The 15233-nt window shown below is 40.3% G+C and overlaps 2 protein-coding genes across 3 annotated transcripts in view; one reads left to right on the top strand and one right to left on the bottom strand.

Annotated features, from left to right (window-relative positions):
* The window catches only part of LOC125237372 (guanine nucleotide-binding protein G(I)/G(S)/G(T) subunit beta-1), a 43771-nt gene extending 29981 nt beyond the window's left edge, over positions 1 to 13790 (bottom strand). The window contains exon 1 of one of the 2 annotated variants that reach the window (XM_048144382.1): positions 13566 to 13790. The gene's annotated coding sequence lies outside the window, so the exon portion shown is untranslated. Of the gene's footprint in view, positions 1 to 13393; positions 13417 to 13565 lie in introns of those variants that run through there. The other variant, XM_048144383.1, reaches the window with a different exon arrangement.
* Positions 13791 to 14447: 657 nt separating this feature from the next.
* The window catches only part of LOC125237309 (ATP-binding cassette sub-family D member-like), a 112484-nt gene continuing 111698 nt past the window's right edge, over positions 14448 to 15233 (top strand). Inside the window, exon 1 of the mRNA XM_048144298.1 lies at positions 14448 to 14681. The gene's annotated coding sequence lies outside the window, so the exon portion shown is untranslated. The remainder of the gene's footprint in view (positions 14682 to 15233) is intronic.

Genomic DNA, 15233 nt, shown 5'->3' on the forward strand with positions numbered 1-15233 from the left:
GTCTCTAAATAAAGCGTTTTTGCAAGGCAAATCTACCACGCGGAAGTTTTGCTTGCATTTCATTAGCATAACAAATTATGATGCAAAAACTTAGAAAGGAGTTATGGCAGTAGGAAACGAAGTATTTTTTTTTATATCTGTGTATAGTGAGTATAACAATACTTATTACATAAACACTCGAACGTAGTCCCAAAGGGGGTAGGCAGAGCACATGAAACCAGTTTAGGGAAGTGGGGGTTAGAAAGAGACAAAATCACGTCAATTCGTCGCTCCGTTTTGCCGTGAAAGACGACGGACAAACAACAGACACACACACACACACACACTTTCCCATTCATAATTATTAGTAGGTACGTTATTGTCGTCATTATAATCGTGTTACTAGCCAATTTAAATGTGGCCTGTAAAGCCTTAGCAATGAAGTAATCAGACAGTCGAAAATTTCCGCGACTGCGTCACACTCACACAATAGTCGAAAACATTTTCGACATATGTATGCTTATGCTTAAGGATACATATGGGGCATTCTCAAGTTAAAGGTTCCACGTTGTCCGTAACTATATGGAGCACAATTTGCTCGTAACTTTGTACGGATATACATTGTACATATACGGATATACATATACATGTTAGGGGCAACCCACATACAGGCGACGCACGTGAAACGCGGAACGGATGCCAGCGCCGCGCCCGACTAAGGAGGCGTCTTTAAATTACACTCGGGCGGCGCGGCGCTGACGTCCGTTCCGCGTTTTACGACGTGCGTCGCCTGAGTGAGGGTTGCCGCTTAGAATTGATACAAGTGTAGCCTAAAAATTTCAATCCCAGGCCGTAGAACTTTTTCACAGTAAACGTCGGAGTGACCTCTATAATGACAAATACAGCACGGTGTCAGTAAGGGTTCTGGGCCGGTCTAGGATTGGTTTACAACATTGGTTGACGGTATTTAAAAACTTAAGCGACGTGGTATCTTTTGGCTTGAAAACGCCACATAAGAACAAAATAAACACATACGATTATTCAATACCAACGCAACCTTCAAATCATTAGCGTATTAAATAAAATCTGTGATAGACAGACTGTGCTAGACGGTATCCAACCTGCGTTTGATAGAAACAAATTTCTGGGTGAATGACCTCCAAAAACTTTTCAATTCAATTTCCAGTACGTTTCATAAGCTTTGCTCCTTGGTTACCGAGTTCTTTATAGGCTTTAGAAATAATTTTGTCCACAGTTTTCCTCAAATAAATACCTACAAAACATTACTTTTCAGGGCCTGGGGTCAGCATCCTTCTTAAGTTTGATACCCTCAATAATGCTGTGAAATCCATACTAATATTATAAATGGGAAAGTGTGTGTCTGTGTTTGTCCGTCTTTCACGGCAAGACGGAGCGACGAATTGACGTGTTTTTTTAAGGTGTTTATTTCGCTCGCGGTAGAAAGAAACAAAAAGTAGCCTATGTCACTATCCATCCCTTCAACTATCTCTACTTAAGAAAATCACGTCAATTCGTCGCTCCGTTTTGCCGTGAAAGACGGACAAACAAACAGACACACACACTTTTCCATTTATAATATTAGTATGGATTACTGCAGTTCACTGTACTTTTACCCCTTGCATTTGAACGTAAATATCTTACACATTAGTGACATACGATAATAGGGCTCGTAGATTTATGATAATGATAAATAGCTGTGATAAATAGCTATAATGAGTGACAACTCCATTTTGAACCAGCCAAGACAAACAAATATAAATCTATTCAGAATACAGTCTACCTACCTACTTTAAACTTATTGCTAATTTGTAATAAATACTCTGGCAAACCCACCTCACTCACCTTATCAGCAACAACAATATATTTGAGAGGAATTTTATACTTGGAGGGCTTACTAACCTTTAAAAACATGTATTTTTTATTCGAGAATGAATATACTAAGCCGCACTGACACAGGTGATCCCAAAAGGAGTAGGCAGAGCACATGAAACAGTTTAAGTTTCAGTGCATTCTCAGCAATTAAGCCTTCGAGAAGAAACTAAATTGTGATATAATATTGCCTTCCGTTGGCTCTATAGTTACATTACTTATTCCCGATTAACTACTGATTCTTCAAAAAAGGAGTGTACAAGTTTCTAATGGGTCGGCAAAGCGCATGTGACACCCCTTGAGTTACAGGCGTCCATAGGTTACGGTGACCGCTTTCCATCAGGCGGACCGTATACATGTTTGCCAACGAAGTGGTAGTTCGAGGTCGAAATGTCGCTGAGATGTTTATCTACGCAATTATGCTTTAAACGCCATTAGACTTGTTAACCGTTAAGTTAAGGCTGAATAAAGTTAAATCTACACATTTTACTCGAGCAAATATACACCCTGTTTTTTACCCCCGACGCAAAAACGACGCATTCGGGAGCTACGATGCCACAGACAGACACACACACACAGACAGACACACACACATAAACAGACACGTCATACTTATAACACTCCGTCGTTTTTGCATCGGGGGTTAAAAAAGACAGACAACTCATATCATCAAAGTTGACAAATGAAGAATACATGACCAAAACAGATTTGGAGTCGAGATATTGTTGTTGTTGTAGTCCTAAGGCACCTCAGAGGTGCAAAGGGCCTTCACAAGCTCGCGCCACGCCTTTCTATCTTCAGCGACCCTCGTGGCCTCGCTCCAGCTCAGACCAGCCGCTCGTAGCTCATTTTCGACGGACCGAATCCTCCGTTTCAGGTTTTCGAGATATAGAATCTTTTTTAATTCATAATATAAGAGTTTAAGTTTAAAAGTCTTATACTCAAAATGCTTGCCAGTGACTATAGGTACCTATAGTATCTATTCAATATTTATGTCTTAACCATTTCGCATTCAGTAGATTTTCAACGCTTTTCACACATTCATGCAAATAAGGCTGACAAACATGAGTATAACAAATAAAGTGTCCTAAGTGCATTAAAATATACACAGTATTTTAAGACATATTTTTAAACACTTACAGGCTACAATTGCATGAACATGGTCCTATAGTTTTTATAAATTTAAAAAACAGTAGTTGAGTGGAGAATCTTGAGTCTTTAGAAAGAGTTTTGTATGGTTATAGTCCTTGTATTTATTAGGACTAAGTAATCAAATTTAAGGTCAAACAGATTGTCAAAACTATATGCTTTATATTTAAGTTAATACCTGTTTAGCGTTTGACTGAAATCAGAAATCTATTTTGACTTTAGTTTCAGTAAAAACAATACTTATGCTCAATTACACTTCCATTGATCTCACTATTTAACTTTCTTTTAGATAGTTTTTGGTTTTTTTCTAATCAGATATAAACCAAAAACTTAGTGTGAACAATATATAAGTGATAATATTTAAATATGTTAAAGAAACCGAACGAAGGTTAGATTCAATGGAGAAATATGATTCCAGCCCTACACCCCAGCAGAGAATTAGAAGAAAAATATGGACAGTAGTTATGTTTAAACATAATTTCTATTAATAAGTCAAAGAGAAAGATATTTTAAAGTAAATGAATTGACCGTGACGTCACTCTTCTCTTCAGTATTTCATAGTAATTCCACATTAGCAAATAGTTTTGAGTTTTTAAAAGTAGCTAATTTGACTAGTAGGAAACTAGCCTATTTATAATCCCAGAGTCACCTTCTACAAAACTCACAGGAGGAACGGTGGTGGTGAAATTCTTAGCCCGTAACCACATGGGTCATAACTTAACCACAAAATTAAAATTTGGAAAAAACCCCCCACCACGACGTAGTGGACCGATTTTCATGAAACATGGCTAAGAACACTCCCGACTAACTCAGCTTTCAGAAAAAAAATACTAAATCATAATTGGTTCATCCGTTCGAGAGCTATGTTGCCACAGACAGACACACACAGACAAACAGACAGACAGACATACACGTCAAACTTATAACACCCCGTCGTTTTTGCGTCGGGGGTTAAAAATAGAACATAATAGAACTAACTAGGCAGCATATCCTAATCCAATATATTTCAAAACTATGTTTTTTTTTATCAAGTGAAAAAGAAAGTGATACATTGTTTTCATGAACACATAACCGTTGTTATAATCATGCATTAGCATGCTGTACTGTTGTTTCCATTTCAATGAACAATCTATTGCCAATTATCAATCGGTTTATTGTATGCATCAATACTTTTCGCCTTGTAGCGTGGAACAAATCAGAGGCAAAACCCGATTTGTCACAATATCTATCTATTTAGCCCCTCTTTTCTGAATTAGAGTATATCTCTAGCTCTTTCCATTGGGGTCTATCTCGAGCGATTCTTCTCCACTTCGGGCCCACTGTGAGGTTCATCCTCCCGTCTTGTTCGAGGTTTCTTCTGGCCCCTAGTTCTGGTCAAAATAACTTTTAACTAAACTCCCTTTTGCCCCGTGAGATAGCAATGGAATAAGAATTTAACATTTTCTAGAAGTGAACTGTGGGATTTGGGTTCCATTGTGGTGTGGGTGATAGGCTAGCAACTCACTCACTACAATATCACAATTTTGCTTTGAGGGGCCCATTTCTCGAAGCTACAAGATACAATTTACAAGTGGTTGTCAATGTCTAATATGACAAGTTAGAAAGAGACTTCCACTTGTAACTTGTAACTTTCATTTTTGAGAAATGGGCCACAAAGTCATTACAATATCACATTTTTGCTTTCAGGTCACTGCAATATTACAATTTTGCTTTCTTTGAACCCTTTAATTGCTAAGTGAGGAACTGAAACTTGAGCAGTTTCATGTGCTCTATGTAGTACCCTTGTTTGCATTCACAGAGAACCTCCTATAGAGTAGAAATCTTGTATATTTTGTTCGAGATACGAGCACAGAATATATAATAGTACAAGTACAGAAGGCCCACTGCTTTGATGTTCACGAAATGCCGCCTTTTTAAATACCTACAAAATTCTTACAAAGAAACGAGCCGCACGTGCGCGGCGTCCGGTGATAGGGTTACCAATGGATTCAAACGAATTAATACTCACATAAAATGTTATACTACTATATTCAAGTTTTGGGTACTTTCTAGGTATATATACTGTATTTATATATTTTTGTTCAAGTTCCAACATCACAAGCCTTATTGAACTTTTCCGAGGGACTTAATCAGTAGTAGATCTGTGTAAGAATGTCCTATGGTATTTATTTTATTCAATATGTCTATTTAACTAAGTATTATTAGCCATTCCACACGCGGACATCGCTTAAAAAAAACCTCGCGACGTAAAATAACAATAGAAAGTGCGAACGTGCATTCCGTGAGAACGCGCGCCACCCCTGAGTAGGCCGCGAACTCGCGGCCGCCAGGATGTACTTGTAGCGCGGCGATAGAATCGCGGAGTGAGCCGCCCCTGATACGAGTCACCAGTGTTTGGTGTGCGAGGAGCGGGCGGGGAATGTGTTAAGCGCGCTGTGATTGGCCGTTTCAAGGACGGCGGGCAGTCGCGCCAGATGAAAAGGGACAGAAGTATGACTGTCCCTCTACTGACGCGTAAGTGGCCAATGTAAGTTGACCTATGCCGGCTCTGAATAAATTATAAATATGACTTATTTGTGGAATGTAATGCCGTCTGTTTTTAAATTTGAGCTTCTTGTTACCTTTCCACACCATTTCACACTACAGGTGGACATCTTTAAGGCATCAAAATACCCTTTTCCAATTTTTTAGTGCGAAAAACACGCGCTGCTTTCGGGTCTGTTACTTGGTCGATACTGATCGGGCACGGCGAGCGCCCGCGCTTATATCAGTGCAAATACTAGGAAGGCTGGCGACCGCGAGTCGTCTTGTAATGGATGTCTATAGGGGTTGGTCTGTGTCAGGGATCGGACAACCCCTTCCGCGCTACAAGCCTTTCATTGGGAATCCCTAACGTAAGGACGACCCAATCGAGAGACTCTCCCTTTCGAACTGCAAGCCCATTCATTTGACTAGCCCTTACAAAAAACTTAGCAAAACAATAAAGCTAGCCCTGTGCATTGGCTTACCGCTATCCGATACGGCTTGCAAGCCTTTAATAAGGGTTACCCTTATTTTAAGCGCTATTTATAAGGCTTTCCCTTTTGTTGAAGCGTAGTCGAGCCTTGCGTGAAAGAGACAGGATTATGAATCTAAGCTAGTGTAAGAACAGGAAGGAAAATGCGCTGTTGCCACTCCGCACTATGCGCCCCATTTTTAATTTTGCAGCGAAACATGTTGTCGTTGGATAGAAGTAGAACACGGCTAGAAATTATTTTTAATGAACTGGGATACAAGGGACTGATGGATCGCCTGATGATGGTAAATGATCATCGTCGCCCATAGATCAGTATGTATGTTCGTACGTATGAATGTATGTAGGTATGTATGAATGTATGTAGGTATGTATGAATATAAATATATAAATATGTAAATATGTATGTATGCATGTAAATATACAGTGTTGGCCGAAAATCAATACAATTAACCATTATCATTACACATTGAAAACGTTAATTGCCAACATAAAAATAAGCCGTTTTCGTCATCCAACTCGCCTTGATGAGTTAATTGGGTGAGCAGTTACTAAGATAGAGCTGATGCTGAACTCTGGCTTTTCCCAGGGGAACGCGGGTTTGGTTTAACATAGGCAAGCGCTGTTTTCGTCATCGGACTTGTTTTGATGAGTACTTGACTGAGCAGTAACCAAGGTAGAGCTGATGCTGAACCCTGGCTATTTCTAGGGGAACTCGGGTTTCGTGCAACATAGGCAAACGCTGTTTTCGTCATCGGACTTGTATTTATGAGTACTTGAGTGAGCAGTAACCAAGGTAGAGCTGATGCTGAACCCTGGCTTTTCCCAGGGGAACGCGGGTTTGGAGTAACATAGGCAAGCGCTGTTTTCGTCATCGGACTTGTCTTGATGAGTACTTGTGTGAGCAGTAACCAAGGTAGAGCTGATGCTGAACCCTGGCTATTCCTAAGGGAACTCGGGTTTCGTGCAACATAGGCAAACGCTGTTTTCGTCATCGGACTTGTATTGATGAGTACTTGAGTGAGCAGTAACCAAGGTAGAGCTGATGCTGAACCCTGGCTTTTCCCAGGGGAACGCGGGTTTGGAGTAACATAGGTAAGCGCTGTTTTCGTCATCGGACTTGTCTTGATGAGTACTTGTGTGAGCAGTAACCAAGGTAGAGCTGATCCTGAACCCTGGCTATTCCTAGGGAAACGCGGGTTTGGAGTAACATAGGCAAGCGCTGTTTTCGTCATCGGACTTGTTTTGGTGAGTACTTGAGTGAGGAGTAACCAGGGCAGAGCTGATGCTGAACCCTGGCTATTCCTAGGGGAACTCGGGTTTCGTGCAATATAGGCAAACGCCGTTTTCGTCATCGGATTTGTATTGATGAGTACTTGAGTGAGCAGTAACCAAGGTAGAGCTGATGCTGAACCCTGGCTATTCCTAAGGGAACTCGGGTTTCGTGCAACATAGGCAAACGGTGTTTTCGTCATCGGACTTGTCTTGATGAGTACTTGAGTGAGCAGTAACCAAGGTAGAGCTGATGCTGAACCCTGGCTTTTCCCAGGGGAACGCGGGTTTGGAGTAACATAGGCAAGCGCTGTTTTCGTCATCGGACTTGTCTTGATGAGTACTTGTGTGAGCAGTAACCAAGGTAGAGCTGATGCTGAACCCTGGCTTTTCCCAGGGGAACGCGGGTTTGGAGTAACATAGGCAAGCGCTGTTTTCGTCATCGGACTTGTCTTGATGAGTACTTGTGTGAGCAGTAACCAAGGTAGAGCTGATGCTGAACCCTGGCTATTCCTAAGGGAACTCGGGTTTCGTGCAACATAGGCAAACGCTGTTTTCGTCATCGGACTTGTCTTGATGAGTACTTGAGTGAGCAGTAACCAAGGTAGAGCTGATGCTGAACCCTGGCTTTTCCCAGGGGAACGCGGGTTTGGTGTAACATAGGCAAGCGCTGTTTTCGTCATCGGACTTGTTTTGGTGAGTACTTGAGTGAGCAGTAACCAGGGCAGAGCTGATGCTGAACCCTGGCTATTCCTAGGGGAACTCGGGTTTCGTGCAACATAGGCAAACGCTGTTTTCGTCATCGGATTTGTATTGATGAGTACTTGAGTGAGCAGTAACCAAGGTAGAGAGCTGATGCTGAACCCTGGCTATTCCTAAGGGAACTTGGGTTTCGTGCAACATATGCAAACGCTGTTTTGTCATCGGACTTGTATTGATGAGTACTTGAGTGAGTAGTAACCAAGGTAGAGCTCGGGCTATTCCTAGAGGAACTCGGGTTTCGTGCAACATAGGTAAACGCTGTTTTTGTCATCGTGAAATATCTGAGACTCGTCTTTATGACTGGTACTTGGTTGAGTTGAGTAGTACCATAGAATCTGTCAAACTATTTCTGTTGATTGTTGTGAATTCTATGAAGATCGTTTGAAACAGAAATACTTTACTGGTAGAAATCAAGCATACAGCGCGTCTGATAGTAAGTAGTTACCGCAGTCTATGGACGCTTGGAACTCCAGTATTCTCTTTATTCCCTGTGTTACTATTAGTGAAATCGACTGTACTTAATTTTGATATTCAAATGGATATACATACGTATTTTTTTAGACACAAATAAATTGTTTCATGTATGGCAAATTAATAAATGTGTTCTAACTACTTGATGTTAATATTCACTTCTGGTAAGATTTTTGTTCAGTTAATATTATGTTTTTATGCCTAACTTGAGATTGCATGAAATATTTCTATATTATAATGTACCGAAACCAGAGTTGCCCTTGATACCGCCAGGGCTCAGCTACAGCGCTGTCTTGGCTACTGCGCACCCAAATCCTCGTCAAGACATGTCCGATGACGCAAACAGCGTTTGCCTATGTTACACCAAACCCGAGTTCCCCTAGGTACAGCTAGGTTTCAGCATCAGCTCTATCTTGGGTACAGCTCACCCAAATACTCATTAAGACAAGTCCGATGACGAAAACAGCGTTTGCCTGTGTTACACTAAACCCGAGTTCCCCTAGGTGCAAACAGAGTTCAGCATCAGCTGGACTTTGGGTACTGCTCACTCGAGTACTCAAGACAAGTCCGATGACGAAAACAGCGTTTGCCTGTGTTGTGTTACACTAAACCCGAGTTCAACTAGGTGCAGCCAGAGTTCAGCATCAGCTGGACTTTGGGTACTGCTCACTCGAGTACTCATCAAGACAAGTCCGATGACGAAAACAGCGTTTGCCTGTGTTACACTAAACCCGAGTTCCTCTAGATGCAGCCAGGGTTCAGCATCAGCTGGACTTCGGGTACTGCTCACTTGAGTACTCATCAAGACAAGTCCGATAACGAAAACAGCGTTTGCCTGTGTTACACTAAACCCGAGTTCCCCTAGGTGCAGCCAGAGTTCAGCATCAGCTGGACTTTGGGTACTGCTTGCTCGAGTACTCATCAAGACAAGTCCGATGACGAAAACAGCGTTTGCCTGGGTTACACTAAACACGAGTTCCCCTAGCCGCAGCCAGGGTTTAGCATCAGCTGGATTTCGGGTACTGCTCACTCGAGTACTCATCAAGACAAGTCCGATGACGAAAACAGATTTTGCCTGTGTTACACTAAACCCGAGTTCCCATAGGTGCAGCCAGGGTTCTGCATCAGCTGGACTTTGGGTACTGCTCACTCGAGTACTCATCAAGACAAGTCCGATGACGAAAACAGCGTTTGCCTGTGTTACACTAAACCCGAGTTCTCCTAGATGCAGCCAGGGTTCAGCATCAGCTGGACTTCGGGTACTGCTTACTCGAGTACTCATCAAGACAAGTCCGATGACGAAAACAGCGTTTGCCTGTGTTACACTAAACCCGAGTTCCCATAGGTGCAGCCAGAGTTCAGCATCAGCTGGACTTTGGGTACTGCTCGCTCGAGTACTCATCAAGACAAGTCCGATGACGAAAACAGCGTTTGCCTGGGTTACACTAAACCCGAGTTCCCCTAGGTACAGCCAGGGTTCAGCATCAGCTGGACTTCGGGTACTGCTCACTCGAGTACTCATCAAGACAAGTCCGATGACGAAAACAGCGTTTGCCTGTGTAACACTAAACCCAAGTTCCCCTAGGTGCAGCCAGGGTTCAGCATCAACTGCACTTCGGGTACGGCTCACTCGAGTACTCATCAAGACAAGTCCGATGACGAAAACAGCGTTTGCCTGTGTTACACTAAACCCGAGTTCTCCTAGGTGCAGCCAGGGTTCAGCATCAGCTAGACTTCGGGTACTCATCAAGACAAGTCCGATAAAAAAAAACCGGCCAAGAGCTTGTCGGGCTACGGTCAGTGTAGGGTTCCGAAGTTTTTCATATTTTTCTCAAAAACTACTGAACCTATCAAGTTCAAAACAATTTTCCTAGAAAGTCGTTATAAAGTTCTAGTTTTGTGATTTTTTTCATATTTTTTAAACTTATGGTTCAAAAGTTAGAGGGGGGGGGACGCACTTTTTTTTCCTTTAGGAGCGATTATTTCCGAAAATATCAATATTATCAAAAAACAATCTTAGTAAACCCTTATTTATTTTTAAATACCTATGCAACAATATATCCCACGTTGTGGTTGGAATGAAAAAAAAAAAATCAGCCCCCACTTTACATGGGGGGGTACCCTAATAAAACATTTTTGCCATTTTTTATTTATGAACTTTGTTGGCGTGATTGATTTGATATACATATTGGGACCAAATTTCAGCTTTCTAGTGCTAACGGTTACTGAGATTATCCGCGGACGGACGGACGGACAGACAGACATGGCGAAACTATAAGGGTTCCTAGTTGACTACGGAACCCTAAAAAGCAGCGTTTGCCTGTGTTACACCCGAGCAAAGCAGGAGCCTATCATAACTATAAGTATTTGGTATTGAAAATTGAACCTTATTTTATCTACAGCCGTTTCCATTAAACAGAAACGCGCAAATATCACACACAGTGCCGCCATAGGTAACGATCGTATGTTATTTCGTTCGGAGTAATGTGTGCTTTATGAGCGAGGTACAGGATTTAAACTCGCACGATATGATCTATAAGGGAAAGCAAATAAAACCCAATATAAGGCTCACCCTTATGGCGTTAGGCTGAGCCGATGATAAGGGTTTTGAAAGGGTATTGGGCTATTTTAGGTAAGCGCTTTCGTTAGGGCTTTAAAAGCAAAATGAAAGGGTATCGCGTCAATAGGGTAGGGTAAGTTAAGCCTAACGAAATACCCATACAAAACCCCGTATAAGGGATAGCGGGCCGGTCCCTGGTCTGTGTTTGCATTACAGGGGCCCATTTCTCAAAACTGAAATTTACAAGTTACAAGTGGAAGTGTCTTTCCAACTTGTCATATTAGGACATTGACTACCACTTGTAAATTGTAACTTGTAGCTTCGAGAAATGGGCCCCAGGTGTGATTTTGCATGTATGACCTTGGAACCATTTTTTTTTTTTTTCAAAAATCCCGAAGATGCCTAACATTTTTAATTATTATATGCTCAATACATGGAACTGAGTCCTGTATTTAGATAAAAAACTTCGTTTTATTGTACCATTAAAAATAAAATAATAAACCAAAGAATGGAAACGGACGAAGTAAAACTGGTATTTTTGTTTGAAGAAAATTCCAAGCTTTGCTCAAAAGCAGAATTAGTTGTCAAAGCAGACCGTCTCTTATGAGCTGTGGCAAATGCCAGCATAAGGCAAGGAGGATGATGATACCCAAAAGCATAATTGAAAATAACAGCCAAATCAAAGAAATACATTAAAGTTGGAAATCGAAAGTATAGCCCAGGATACAAAATATTGGCAGTTACTCAGACATTGCACAAACTTACAAGAGCGAAGCTCTTAAACTATGATGATGATGATAAGTTTTGTTCCACATTCATCCTATCTGTGATAAAACATGAAAATTTTCTATTTTTCAAAGATCATTTTTGATGGTGATTACAAAAAAAATTACTGGCTGATTGAAATCCAATATCTGACTATACAGAAAAATAGTTTAGGAAAAGACACTTTCCACACACAAGGATTTTGGTACATTGACCCTGTTGCTATGTCTATTCAATATTACTATGATGTGTGATTAACCAATGATTATCTATGATGTGTGCTGTTATGTTAATGTCTCTGTACAGAAATGACAGCAATATAAATTAATTATAGGTGCAAAACCCACACCAAATATTGGGATTCGTAAAAAAACGCAGACCCCAGGCTCCCATAAGCCGTGGCAAATGCTGGGATAACCAAGGAGGATGATGATGAGTATAAAAGATGACAAGTGACAAAAATCAGGGAGAAAAACATTCAGCACTAAGTGAATGTGATGTATGTATGTATAAGCTTGTACATAAAGGAAACAAAACAGACACAGTTAGGCACTGGTCCCATCGCGAGCTAGTAAGCTATGAGCTATCGGCTACTAAAACGAACAAAAGATAAGCTCTCCCGTGCAAATAAAAGAGAAACGGCGATTTTGATAGCTCACCACTGGGCGAGTAACTATAAACATCGCCATGTCTCTTTTATTTACACGGGAGTGATTATCTTTTGTTCGTTTTTATAGCCAATAGCTCATAGTTTACTAGCTCGCGATGGGACCAGTGCCTTACAAGTGAATGTGATCAGGACAGGCAAATGAAAACACCATCTTTATAGACAGAAAAATGACAAACAAAACAATAGTAAGAGACACACAGACCACCAGACCATGTTCATAATTTTGTATCATCCTATGCTTCAATGTTGATTATCGATGTCTAAGGGAAAAAACAAATACACATATAAAACCATATTCAATCTTAAAGCATGGAACATTGTAATAATTATTATTCAATTTCTACTAGAAACAAAAAGTTGCATTTAGAGTAGTAACTATAGTGTTGACAAAATCAATTTGAATAAATATAACTTAGTATTAAAACATAATTGAATAAAGTATCCTAGTTAACCACAAATTACTCATAACTACTATTAACGTATTTCCACACTGTATGACAGGTACATAATAGAGCACATCGTATATTTTACACACCACTAAAGTATCTGAAATACGCCCAAAACGTCAATATAATCCGTCATAACTACCACATGAACACACATAGTGGCTGTTTGAAGTTATTTGTGGTCATATTTTCCAGTAATGTAGTGATATGTATAAGAATCGATGGCCTGACTAGCAACAGGGGCTGTGCCTCTGTACTCTATAAGCAAGTACCTATAGTACGCGTACATGCACGCCTAGATTTTCACGAATACGTGACATCGTAGCATACGGTGGACTAGAAAGCACCCTAACGCACGGTAAACGGAACTAGATTGACTCAATGATAGCGGTCGGAACAGAAATTAAATGGCTCACCCAATTGCACAGACCGGCGGTGCCCCACGAAAACTTGTCCGATAAACTTATCAACGTCGCGGTCCCAATTCAAACAAGTAAATAACTTACAAAAATAAGGCACAAACACTTATTCATTATTATTACAAGCCAACAGTAGAAGTAATTGGTAAAATAAGACAAGAACTTTTACCCGTCCGTCAGCAATGTAACTTCGATCGTCCCTCCAGCGGTTTCAGGGCGCTTCCTATATCACCATTAAGACTGGATTCTCACTTTTTGGCACATTTTGTATCAGTACAACAACACCACACTGAATCAAGAATTAATCACAAGTTTTTAACACGGACCCTACCACCATTAGCTTTTCATACACCTTATCCCGGGCACGGTCCTCCTCACGGCCATTTGCAAATTGCGTCAAAATTCCAGGAATTTGATTGGTGGATTCCGCGCAAGTCTTGTTTCAGTCCGACACTGCTACCTGGTGGCGATATTGCAAACTATTAATCGTGCCACACAAAATCTTTCCTTATCACAACGGCTTAAAGCCTTTTAAATTATTCATGTACGCACTTACACCGTTTTCATATGAATGCTGTAGGGTGCGGTAAGGTAGTTCGAGAACCCCGTATTGTGACGTCAAACTGGGCGTGAATAATATAAAGCGGGCTGTTTAAAATACGATTATACGAAACAAATTTGTCAAAAAAAATTAACAAAATGATTGATGACAAAATATTCCATTGTATTTTCTTGGAAATAACAAAATTATATATCAAATTTCATACAATTTAAAGTAAGATTTTGTTCATGATATATTCCATGGCGTTCCGTTATACGCAACTAACACTCATTACACTGAACTACTTGTGAAATACAACATAAAATATGTTTACCAATTAAATATGTACCAATAAATAATATTCCATAATATCAACAACAATTGAAAAAAATTATAGTGTACAACAATAAATACAAAACTTGTTTTTATTATCATTTCTTTCCGAACGAAACTTTGTTGTCAACTGCAAACCAAACGTCAATCATCACCAGTCACACCAGTGCCCTTTGTTATTTTCTACCTAATGGACGTGCTACGAGGCCCGCTCGCGCTCGTTCCGTGAAGATTTATTTGGAAATAAGCAATTAAATTATTTCACGCGTGTATCAGTTACGAACTAAGTGCCGAAATTAAATAATCTAGACTTCCTTTAGTCTCTAAAACTGTCTAGGACTTTGTTGGAGACTTCAATTGCGAGTTATCCGCAATAATAACAAGCTGAGTAATCTAATATAGTTGCTATCGGTAAGTATTATAGTTAATTTTAGATATAATTTCCATAACAGCGTTTTATATGGACTGGGTTGCCTTGAGAACGGCTGTGAATCGATGTTTTTACTGTTTTCAGATGATATTTAAGATCTGTAGACACTAAGCGGGCGAAGTCCTTGATACAGCCTTTGTCGCTCTCCTCGCGAATGTAGTACCGCATTGCGTAAAATAGTTGCAGTAACTGTAAAGTATAATAAATATCCTTGTCTCGATAGCGTTTTTATGCTGTTTATCCTGCTACACTACTAATATTATAGATGTTAGGATTTGCAATGTTTATTTATGCTCAATCAAGCAAAAAATATTGAAACTACGGGTTTGGATGTAACTTTTCACACATACCAGAAATATATTGTATGACTTTTGTACCTGTTTGCCACCGACATGGTATAAACAAAAGACTAAAGATGGTGGTAAAGTGTTTCTTTTTCAGAAAACTTGTCAAAATAATTATTACACCAACAATTTGAGGGTAGTTGCTATCTGCACAAAATAAAACATCTACATATACCTACTGTGATTGTG

The sequence above is a fragment of the Leguminivora glycinivorella genome, chromosome 21 (assembly GCF_023078275.1).
Source record: "Leguminivora glycinivorella isolate SPB_JAAS2020 chromosome 21, LegGlyc_1.1, whole genome shotgun sequence".
NCBI lineage: Eukaryota > Metazoa > Arthropoda > Insecta > Lepidoptera > Tortricidae > Leguminivora > Leguminivora glycinivorella.